The sequence below is a fragment of the Cyprinus carpio genome, chromosome B4 (assembly GCF_018340385.1).
Source record: "Cyprinus carpio isolate SPL01 chromosome B4, ASM1834038v1, whole genome shotgun sequence".
Classification (NCBI taxonomy): Eukaryota; Metazoa; Chordata; class Actinopteri; order Cypriniformes; family Cyprinidae; genus Cyprinus; species Cyprinus carpio.
The window spans coordinates 28,085,799-28,097,931 of record NC_056600.1 but is presented as its reverse complement, the minus strand read 5'-3'; positions in this window follow the sequence as shown (position 1 = coordinate 28,097,931).

Genomic DNA, 12,133 nt, shown 5'->3' with positions numbered 1-12,133 from the left:
AGGCATGTATCTGTAAAAGTAAAAATAATCCACCTTCTCTCTAATAACTTTGTGAACTGAAGTGTCACTGTAGATATGCTGGACAAAATAATCTGCCTGGGCCCACACCATGAAATCACACCACTGCATTCCTGAGACCGGTAGCTGTCCCTGCACTTGGTAATAGTATGCATGGCTCTTTTTTTAGGGTGAAAAACCCATTGTCCCTTTGCAGTCAAAAAATGTTTTTGACATTAGGACATTTAATTTCAACAAGTCCAAATTGAGGACTGTCAGTGGGATCAAAGACTACACCATCAGGGGATGCACCAAGCCAGGGAGCATTTGAATGGATGATTAAACCACAGGGTGAGTAGTTAACATTTTTCAATTTGCTGTATTCCACTGTTACCTCCGACTCCATTTCAGCACCTCTTCTCATCTCTGACGTCTGTCGGCTTCCTCTGATGATTCGCTCTGCGAGGGACCCTGCAGAGCTCAGGCCTCTGACGTGACATATCTCCCGAAACCTGGAAGCTGTTACTCTTGATCTGCGAAGCTGATGCCAGTCAGGACAAGAGCTTTGCTCGCGTGTTGCCTCTTCAATTTTCTGAGCCATATCTAATGGTGTGTTTAGACTTTGAAGGTGTAAGAGCTCCTCCTCAGTGCAAACAAACATGCATTTAGATTGAGCAAGATAATGTCCGTCAACAGGCAAAGGTGGAGTTGATGGGGCATCATGTAGTGTAATGTATCATACTGTTAAGACAGGCTGGTATTTAGGTTGAGAAGGTTCTTCCCTGGACCAACCCGAATGCACTTTCTACAAGTGGCTTGTCAGGTGACATGTTCATGGTGGTAACAAGTGACTTGTCCTCAAGGTTGAATTCTGCGTATGCCTCCTCAACTCTAAACATGCATGGATCTGGTAAAAGGCCCACCATCCCTCTGTAGAGTCCACTTCTGTAGGGGAATGTTTAGCTTGAAAATTGTTGTTGCTAGCATTACATTTGTTATAGCTCTAATTACTATGTCTATACTTTTTATACTCTGTATTTTTTTAAATGCATAAGAACACTTTGCTGCATTTCATTGCAAGACTTTATGCTGTTAAACAAATTATCTTTGTCCTCCGCATCCTTGTACTAAAGAAAAAAAATTGGTTGCTGAACTTACCTCACTCCACCTTGTGCAGTACGATTTGCTACAGGTTTTGTGATGACCATGGCATTGATGGGGCCTGGTTTCACACCCTGACAGACAAATGTAAGTAATAGAGAGAATGACAAAGCTGAAACTATAAACAGAATGCACTTAAAAAAGTTTCTACATAAAATTATCCTACTTAATGTAAAGCACATTCTGTAATAATATAACCTTGATATTTTTAATATAAACTGAATAAGATTATGTCAAATATTGAAATCATTGTGAATTAAATGGATGAAATTTAACTTTGATGCTCCTGATCTCAGAATTACATTGAGATTTTAGTCTAAATTTCACAATGTCACATATTGTGATTATACGGTCTTATAAATAAGGCTAAAAATCTGATTTTAATTACCATTGTTCGTGGTTTATGCCAGGATTGTTCTCTTTCAGTGCAGCGAAGCACAGGGGGTACAACAGATAAATTAAGCTGGGAATAATGAGCACTTTGAAAGAGTAAGGCAACCGTGTGATTGCACAAAGCAGTGCCTGCCACACATGAACACTTGCTTTGTGTGAGCACCACAGGTGTAGCATCCCTGAGTCCAACCTAAAAATATATATATATATAATTATTACCTTGTATTTATTACCAATAAAGTCCAAGTTAGTAGCATGTTAAGTTTAGTAGAACAATAACCAAGGTGGCTTTGCAGGAGCAGATTACTCTATGGCTACTCTAGGTTTATGTAATACTTAATGCTGGAAACATAAAGGTATCTTAATACAGATTTCAAATTCAGACTGACAACATTATGATTCTTCTGCAAAACCTCCTTGTTACTTGTAATTAGGGTGACCATAAGAGACATTTTTCCTGGACATGTCCTGGCCAGTATTTCTATATTGCCTACAATATCTAGATTTTGGCTTTGTTTGTGTGCAGACCGATCGGTGTATGACATTGGTTCCTTATGTTTTCGAAATGCTCTCGAAGTACTTTGAATCAAAGCAATAAAGAAATCCTGGCAAGGACGCGTCAAGGAAAAATGGCACGTATGGTCACCCTATTTGTTATACTTCAAGAAAATGAACATTTGAACACACATGAACACATTTGAACACACTTGAACACCTGAACTGGGTTTGGAGAACGGTGAACCCTATGTCTCTAGCATACTATTAAATTGTGTGGTGCCTCATTGACCTGTAACACAAGGCTCTAACGCTGACTTCCCCTGACAACGTGTCTTTATTTGATACTGATAACCAGTGTTTGGAATAACGCCGTTTAAAAGAACGGTAACAACGTTATTTTTTCAGTAACGGGGTAATCGTCGTTACAACGCCGTTAACATTACTGGACGTTAAATGCGGTGCGTTATTATGCATTGATTGAATAAACTATGTCATCCGAACACACCCCTGGCTCACACAGCTAGTGAGGAGGTGGGTCAATAATGAGATAAGCGATTATGATTGGATAAGGCAAAGTCATGTGTTTCATGGTAGCCAATCAGAGCCAGTGTTTTTACACACATGCCAGCACACTCGCCAGTGACAGAGATTCGCAGCAGAGATGGCGAGTCAGGAGCAATCCAATGAAAAGTTGGCATTTTCAAGGTGGAGATATAAGCAAATTCATTGTACTTCAAATTCATTGTGGTCAAAGGCAAGAACGTGCATGTAATGTGTACATTATGTCCAGGAGCGAAGACTTTGTCGACATCCGTTGTAAGAAACTCTTATTTAATGAAGCATCTCACAACGACACACGCATCTACAAAGCTAGTGGCCAAAAACACCGATACCTCCACCACAGATGATAGCTCGCCATCCACTAGCAAAGAAGGACTCGGAGCACAAAAGCTAGATCTTTCTGCCTTACAACAAAAACCTATGATGACACAGGCTGAAGTCAACCGTATGATAGGCAGCTATGTTGTTAAAAGTATGTTGCCATTATTGACGGTGGAGGATGATTCATTCCGAGCCATTATTGCTAAAATACCTAGGAAAGCAGGGGTCTGTACACCATGCTCAAAGACGTTTGCTAAATACCTAGATGTAGGTATGTGACAAAAAAATAAATCAATACTAGAAAATTAATATATAATCATAACCATATGATAGATAATAAAAATACCTTTAAAATGTTTTTTAAATGATTAAAATTTGATAATTATTAAGAAAGTTATGGAATTTTCACATTTGGAAATTAGGGGTCATTTTTGTATCTAATTAAAACAATAAAACAATGAAAAACTGTGACCTCTTCCGCTTGACCAAACACTTCAAAATATCATAATTTCCTAATTTCTTGGTCTATTTGCATAATTCAAACACCACAGTAGAGGTAATTAAAAGCCCAACAAGATTAAGATGACCTCTTTTTAAAAGGTATATATAAAAAAATTATTATTCCTAATTAACCACTAATTAATGAAACCGAGAGCATCAATCCACGCATATATTTACATATGAAATCAAAATCCTCTCAAATAAAAGCTATATCCACATATTTATTGTATTAAACAGACAGTTGGCATTGCCACATGAATTTCATTGTTTCTTTAGTATTTCTTAATTGACTAATAATGCTGGCAAGCAATTTAAATTGTCAAATATTAATACATCTTAATCTACAACTACAAAGAAATTTTACTTCTGCTTACATATTAGATTAGATAGAGATTAGTTTACATGACAAGATCTAAATGAGACAGGGTTTTCGTCAAAAAATACAAACTTTTATTTTAATTCTGGCTCAAAATCAGAAAATTCTGTCAACAAAACGATTACTAAAATAGTTGACGATTATTTTAATAATTGATTAGTAGTCGAGTAATCGTTTCAGCTCTAGGATAATGTTAGATCTTGGCATATAAAGTCTGCTGCTAATTCATACACCGACACTTCAAAGTCTACAGCATCATCATACGATTCATTCTCACCCCAATAGGCAATTACATAAGTTCCTTTTTCTTTTTTTTTCAGTTTCTTGACACGTCCTGAGTAAACAGTCTTCTCCCCAGAATCACTATTAAACCATACATGACAAATATTACTGCCCACTAAAGCACCAGAGAGAATATCAGTCACAGCAGAAATTGAGTTTTTTTCCAACTCAGGAAACTCACTCTCGATCAGGGACACATCTAACACTTTAAGTTTGATCCTTCTTTTGACGCTTCAGGGCAGCTCTTCATGATAATTCACGTCTCATCTCCACATGACTTTGCTGATTAATTTGTCTTTTCTTTTGAGCCATACCTACTGCCCAGTAGATGATCTTTTCCTTTTTAGGATATTTCAGTTCATCGAGGTACTCAACTAGATGGTTTTTTTGAGCCCTCATCCTAGATGGCAAGAAGCATAGGGTGGCATTAGGAGCTCGGTGCTTGGCAGCACTAAACATACCCATAATTTCTTCAGAGTCAATGTTGTGTGGCCTAGCTGTTTCTGTTTCTTTTTTGTAATTCATCAGTCACAACCAGTTCTAAATATCGTTTGTACTGTCTTTCTATGACAGCAGTTGTAACAGAAAGACAGACAGACATCATACTGACAAAAGAATCTTTGTCCGATGGAAACTCTAGGAGTCTGGCTAATGTTGAGTCACACTTGTCAAGAGTGTCACCAAAAAATCTGTATCACGAGTGAGGATACTGATTGGATCCTGTTGAGCTTCTTTGAGGGATGACAGAACGTTTTTGACAATACTTATTCCTTCCAGGTGATCAACTTGCTTATCGACAGAAGTGTAAAACTTCTTCATCCAAGGGCCTGATAATAGTTTTCCATTCAAGCCGAGGACCTGGATTTCCAACTTGGCAGTTGGGTTAGTGAAGTCTTTGTGCAAGCCAGACAGCAATCCACCACATGACACTGTCCCAGTTCTCAAGAACTTCTCAAACAGTTCATTATGCTCTATGTATTTGCCACATAGGTGAAAAAGTACATGGAGACGATTCCCGTGATAATGGGGAAACAAGCCACGGGGCAAATTGACATCTTCAAGAAAAGTAGTGAAACCCTTTGGGTCTCCCTTCCCATCCTTATAACGAAGTTTGTTCATTTGGAGGACAATGTTTGCTGCCATACAGTCTTTACCAAATACATGTCCCTTAGAAGTCTCCAATGTCTTCAATGCAGCCCGACTAAACTGGTAATGGTGTCGATGGGATGAAGGTGGCAGTTTAGCTAATTAAGAGGTTTGCCCCACGACTCTGAAATTCTCTGGATTGCAGCGTGGTTTACAACTGTGCGGTCTGTCATAACATTTGAAATGTTGCTGATAATAGATTTACGGCAGTCTTGGTAATAATCGCATAGCAAACCTTCTGATGAGTACTGGTATATTCTTAGTAGGAACTTGGTTGATTATTGAATCATTCACCATCTGTCTCATATCTAATGAGAAGGTTTTCTCATCTCTCTTTTAGTTTTTTTCCTCCACAACAGACGCTTCATTAGTAATGGATTCTTTAAGACAGAGTGTTTCATTCTCTAAGTACCTTATCTCGTCATCTTTTTCAGTTAACAAATTTGAGAGTCTAGTATGGCCATTCTCATGAAGTTTTTTACTAATGGTAGTAAGACGCCTGTTCTTGTTGGACTGCTTCAATCTGCGGTGCTTCTTTATCAGTCTGGCCAACTTAAATTTAGTTTCCTCTAGTTCAGTAACCTATTTTGTGGTTTTCAGTTCATGTCGAAGAATCCTAATTGTAGATTTTTTCCTCTCTATGATTTCATCTTTCCTTTTAAGACACTGGTTCAGGTACTTCACACTCTTATGCTGTCTCAGCTGCTTTCTTAACAACTTCATCTCCATAGCATGCTTTTGCTTCATTTCACTTCTAGATTTTGCCATGAATTCCAGTCTTCTCCTCATTTTGAGTTTTTGTGGAGTGGAGACATCTCCCCTTAGCTGTGGAAGGGTAGTCGATTCAGGGGTCAAGGCTGAGGGTGAAGGTGTATTCTCAACTGATGATGTAGGTTCTAACTGTGGAGAGGTGGGTTCGTCACTCATTGATGTAGGAGGATCAGTCCTGGAACTAGGGGAATGATATACAGGGAAAACTTCATTGCAGATCTCCTTAAATTTTGCCATCTCTGTATCACGAGAGAGGTTCTTAAAACTGCTTAATGATCTGGACACAAGGGATACCACTTGATGCTGTAGAATTGAGATTCCAGGAGTTTTGTTACTTATATCATTATAACATTCGTCCAAGAATGGTCATTAGAGATGAATGAGAGTAACACGTGACCATTCTTTAGCTCCTCATGATTAGCTGGTACAGCAGTGAAATGTTCCATCAAATACTGATGAGACAGCCCTGGCTGAGGAGAAAACGATCCCCGCTTTGACTTTTTCTTTGGTGGCATGATGGTATAACCTAAGGAAAAAAAAGAATATATCCAATTTAATTCATGAATATTGAATGCAGTTCCAAAATTGCTCATCTAGAAGAAATTTCTATTTTGTTGTTGTGGAAATATAAATATGTAAACACCACATGACCTACTCCAGTTTTTCAGTATAATTTAAAATAAATATATACATATTAAGACTACTACTCCATAATTCTATTTATTTCAGTTAGGATTGAAAAACGACTCACCTTGGATGATATGGAAGTCAAGTTATTTTCCCACCACTGGCATCGTTTCATCAAGAAGGGCCGCCCATTAGTAAAAATACCTACAAAATAGACAATTATTTATTTCTCAGAAGTAATATTAATTGATGATTATGTTATTTATCATTTAGAAATCAATAAATGCATGTATGTTGAATTTTGTTTAACAATAAACATCAGTAGGCCAAAGAAATTCAGTTTCAATTGAGAACATTTTTCAAAATAATCAGCCGTTTAAAAATATGATATCATATTATATCAAAAGTATATTATTATATTTATTTATTTTTAAGTATAATATGATATTTATATTATATTTCAAAAAGTAATATACACTTGTATATAATATATACTTTTAAGCCTACAAGTACTACAGACATTTGGTTGTTTTTGCTGCTTTAATTTACTTTAGAAAAAAAAAGACATTTCTGTAATTGTGAAAATAATTCAATTTTACCAACTCTGTGCAGAATAATACAGCACACATGGGCTGAAACGTTTGTAAGATTCGGCCAATCACCTTGCCAGAAACAGGTCACATGACCTAACAGGCAGCCAGAAGCACAGTTGTTCCTAAACAAATCATAACCATCCATGGTATTTATTTATATGTTTGACAAAATTATGCCAATAATGTAATCTAGAGATTCTAAACCTTCGTTCTATATGATTACTTTGAAAAATACTGCACAGATTGATGAAAACTGGGAGAAGTTTTGGAAGCCAATATGATTGAATGGCCGATTCTGCTTTTGACAACAACGTCACTTGCGGATCGTAAAAAAACACATGCGAATGTTACAATCAATCCCAAACTTTACCTAATTCAAGTTAAATGTATATTCTATCAAAAGTATTGGGTTTGAAACAAAAAAATACTCATCTTCATAGCGGATTTTGATGCCAAACACGAGAGAAATGTTGCTTCGCTTATAACTTTCTTCTTACGGCAGCCATCTTGGAAATTCGAACGTGAGAATCAACGTGATGATGTAATTTACGTCACTAGTATATGGGCTTTAGAGGTATTCACAAAGCAAAGATAAGACAGATTTCCTAAGTCACCGATGCGTCTGGCGCTGATTACCTGCTGCAAACACAGCCGCGGGAAACAAAGCGCTCGTGCGTATATAGGTCAGTTTGTCACATACCTACTAGATGCTGAGTATGCCAAAATGAACACAGAGCTTAAAAAGAGTTTTGAAGAGTTAGAGTTTTTGTCTACAACTGCAGATATTTGGACTGCACACAACCGCAGTTACCTCGGCATGACTGCCCACTGGTTAGATCCACACAACCTTGAGCAAAAGAAAGCAGCCTTGGCCTGCAGACGTTTCAAAGGCCGTCATACATATGACAGCATTGCTACTGAACTGGACAATATCCACTCATCCTTTAGTATTTCTAACAAAATCACAGCTACTGTCACAGACAATGGTTCGAATTTTGTGAAAGCCTTTAAAGTTACCCAGCCCGTTCAGGGTGATGACTCTGGGGAGGAGGATGATGATGATGATGTGAATTATGTCGACCTTCATGATGCCTTACAAGACATGAATGTGGAAGAGGATGTTGTGACTTTGCCACCACACCACAGATGTGCATCGCACACAGCAAACCTTATTTCATGCTCTGATGTGGACAAGTGGATACTTTCAAGGCCAGACATAAAAGGCTGTGTACAGAAGTGCCACCTCCAAATGCACAGCTTTGTGGAGCAAGGCCAGCATTTCCGCAGTGGCTGCAGAGATCGTGGATGAAGTCCTTGAAAGGAAGCTCCTTGTCCCATGTTCGACCAGATGGAACTCCTTTCATGATGCCGTTGCTCGTGTCTGTGAATTTCCAATCGCCGAGCTGAACACCATTTCCTACAATTTTGGGTTGAAGGCCATCACAGATCGGGGGTACCTGTTCCTCAGGGAATACTGCACAGTGATGAAGCCACTAACGGTAGCCCTTGACATTCTTCAGGGCGTAGACAACTGCTTCTATGGCACCCTTCTACCCACACTGGAGACATTGATCTCCAAGACCCTGGACCTGAAGACTGGCCTCCAAAACCTTGGTGACCTTCCAGAGACTGTTGTCAAGATAAGAGCTAGTATTTCTTCAAATACATTGAATACATACTCCCATACATAAAATATGTATTAATTATGAAATCAAAGTAAAATTAAATGTATATCTCTTAGCTGTCTGTGTGTGTGTGTGTGTGTGTGTGTGTGTGTTTTTGATTCCCAGGGAAAGCAAGAACTGAGAGGAATGTAAATGTGTACCTTGAAATGCAATGTAAGTCGCTTTGGATAAAAGCGTCTGCCAAATGCATTAATGTAATATGTGTGTGTGTCTGTCTCATTTCAGGCAATCAGAAAACAGATTTGCAGAGGTGCTGGAAATTGAGACTGCCGTCTTGGCTGCGGTGACACTGCCCAGATTTAAACTACGTTGGCTGCGGACACAGGAAAGGAAGGACAACGCCAAGGCAAGTCTGCTGGCGGAGTGCCGGAAAAGTGCCCAAGAAGACCAGCCAACAGGTGCCAATGCACCAACATGCAGCCTCAGCACCGAATCAGCCATAGATGAATTATTTTCCTTTGAGGATGAGGAGGACACCTCTGCTTCTGTGGAAAGCCAAGTCGCTGACTATTTAAAATCAGGAGCACAAGGGATGGTCACTCTAAACGGATTCCCACTAATAAAGAAAATTTCAATCAAATATAATGCAGCCAATCCATCCAGTGCCCCAGTAGAGAGACTATTTAGCCTGGGGAAGCTGGTCTTTACCCCAAAGAGAAACAGGCTGACATACAAGAGGTTTGAAATGCTGGTGCTTCTTAGATACAATCAGTGGTTTGAAGGGTAGGATGGTTAGGCTTCATGTGTTACTTGGATACAAAACGGACATATGAATGGATGAGTGTTTTAGAAGGAGTGTTTGGATGGGTAGATGAATATCTAGGAGCTAAAGTTCAATCTTTAAAAGCACTTCATGTTGTTAAACTGTTTACTTTTTTAATGAAGATAAAGAAATACAGCAGCCTATGTCTTCCAGACTATTTATCTCAGGTTGTTAGAGTTTGATCTATTTAAGTTGCTACTGTTACTGCAAACACACTTTATATTATTTAACTGTTTACTTTTGAAGAAAATACTTGAAGTACAGAATGTCTACCAGACCAGTTGTCTGACATTGGGAGTTTGATTTATTTAATTAAGAATAAGACTACAGAGCTAAACACACTTTTTTGTTGTTAAAAAGGTTTACTTTTGTTGTGAACAAAACACTTGGAAGTACAGGTTGTTTACTTGACCAGTTGTCTCAAGTTGAGAGAGTTTGATTTAATTTGCTAGAGTTAAATGCACTTTATATGGTGTAACTGTTTACTTTTCTTACAAAGATAATACTTGAAGTGCAGGATAAAACTCGCTTGCTGTCTGTTGACAGGCAATAAATATTGAAAGTTATGTACCGGTCTGTTGTACTCACTTCAAATGACTTGTGAAAACTGAAAAAAAAATGTAGCAACTTTTTTTTTTTTACAGTAACGCAAATAGTTACTTTCCCTGGTAACGTGTAACATTTATTAAAGAGTAATTAATTTAGTTACTAACTCAGTTACTTTTTGGAACAAGTAGTGAGTAACTATAACTGATTACTTTTTTAAAGTAACGATCCCAACAGTGCTGATAACAATAACACAAACACATATGATGAAAACTATTAAAACATTTGTTTGTTAATAGTTAGCTAACAGTTAGCACTGAAAGTTAATTAACATTAAATGTTGCTTATCTTCGTAACCGTGTATATACAAGGCTGCGTATAATTTAAAGCCTTTCTCCAACTTGCTGGATGGAGCTGTGGTTGATATTTTGCAAATACAATGCACATTGGTAACGTTAATCTTAGGGAGATCCTGGAGACAGCGGGTGTAGAATGTAGCCATTGCTAAACCGGAACTGACTGAGCCCTATGAGAAGAACGCGGAAGTAGTAGTGCAAGTAGCCTATTGAACATACAAGAGCTTAAACATTAAACCCCCAAACATAATGAGAGGTATTACTGCCTGAAGAAGAACCCCCCAATACCCTCCTTGTTCCATTCCTGCAAAAGAGAAAAGACAATGTTATTGAGATATTCTTAATGTAGCCTACTTGCTAGCAGAGGGGTATTCTCCCCTCTAAAAGGAGGGAGAGAATAGCAGGCCCCTTTTTAATTTAAGTCGCAGGGGTGTTCATCCCCAGCAGGCCCCTGCAGTTATAGCAGCAAAGGGTGTTCTCTCCAGCGAGAGAAAACAGCAGGCCCTTTCTTTTTTCAAGGGGTGTTCGTCCCTCACTGAGGGATAGAACAGCAGACCCCTGTAGTTATGGCAGCAAAGTGTGTTTTCTCAGGCGGGTGAAAATAGCAGGCCCTATTTTTTTTATTCTTTTAAAGAGCCGCTCAAGGATTTTTGCGCTAATATAACATCCTGTATTGTAGGTTAATGTATCGTTGACATGCTGATGATGACCAACGACCCATAGCTTTGAGCATGGGTATGGAGACCGTTGAAGCTGCGGTGGTTGCTGCGCCTATGCGGAATGAATGGCTAGTATAAAGCGTGGGGTCCATACCACAATGGAGGCATGCGGTTCGGAGACGTGAGGCAAACCAATGCTTGGACATAGCTTCTCCTTTCTCTGTTATGAAAAGTGGATCTGTAGGAGCTTACCAGCCGGTTCATGGCTGTGAGGGGGCAATATCCGTCGTTGGTTCTAGAAATGTTAATGGTACTCCCGTTACTATCTCTGTCTGTTTTGGAATGTTTCAGATAGATGTAAAAGTAATCGTTGTGGAATGATATGTCATTGATTGTGAGATCGTGTGAAGGGTCGAATATTTTGGTGTTAATTGTGAATTCTCCTCCTCTGAGAAATCCATAAAAGGCAGTGAGGAATGATGCTTCTAGAAGTAAGTTTGAGTGCGGAGTAAAAAGACCTGATCTTAATTTATCCACCATCGTGTGCACCTGTGAGAGAGACAACAGTAGTTGTTTATATGGAATTGCAGGACTTTCCTTTTTTAACCCGTTAAGGAGAAGGCATATAGAGGGAACTTGTAACAGGTTTTGAGAGGAGGGATCTAAACATCTAATGTGGAATTGAATGCCTGATATCATTATTTTGATGGTGGAAGGCTTAAGCTTCCTGGATTCGAAGCAGTGCGTAATGAAAGCACATATGATAGGTATGTTAGCTGGGAGTTTAGGCACTGAGAAAGCATTGCAGAAATCTGAAAAAGACAACCACGCCGAGTCGTAGGTTTTGAGTGTTGTTTTTGCTAGCCCTGATCTCATGTAGTGTGCGGCTGAATTAAG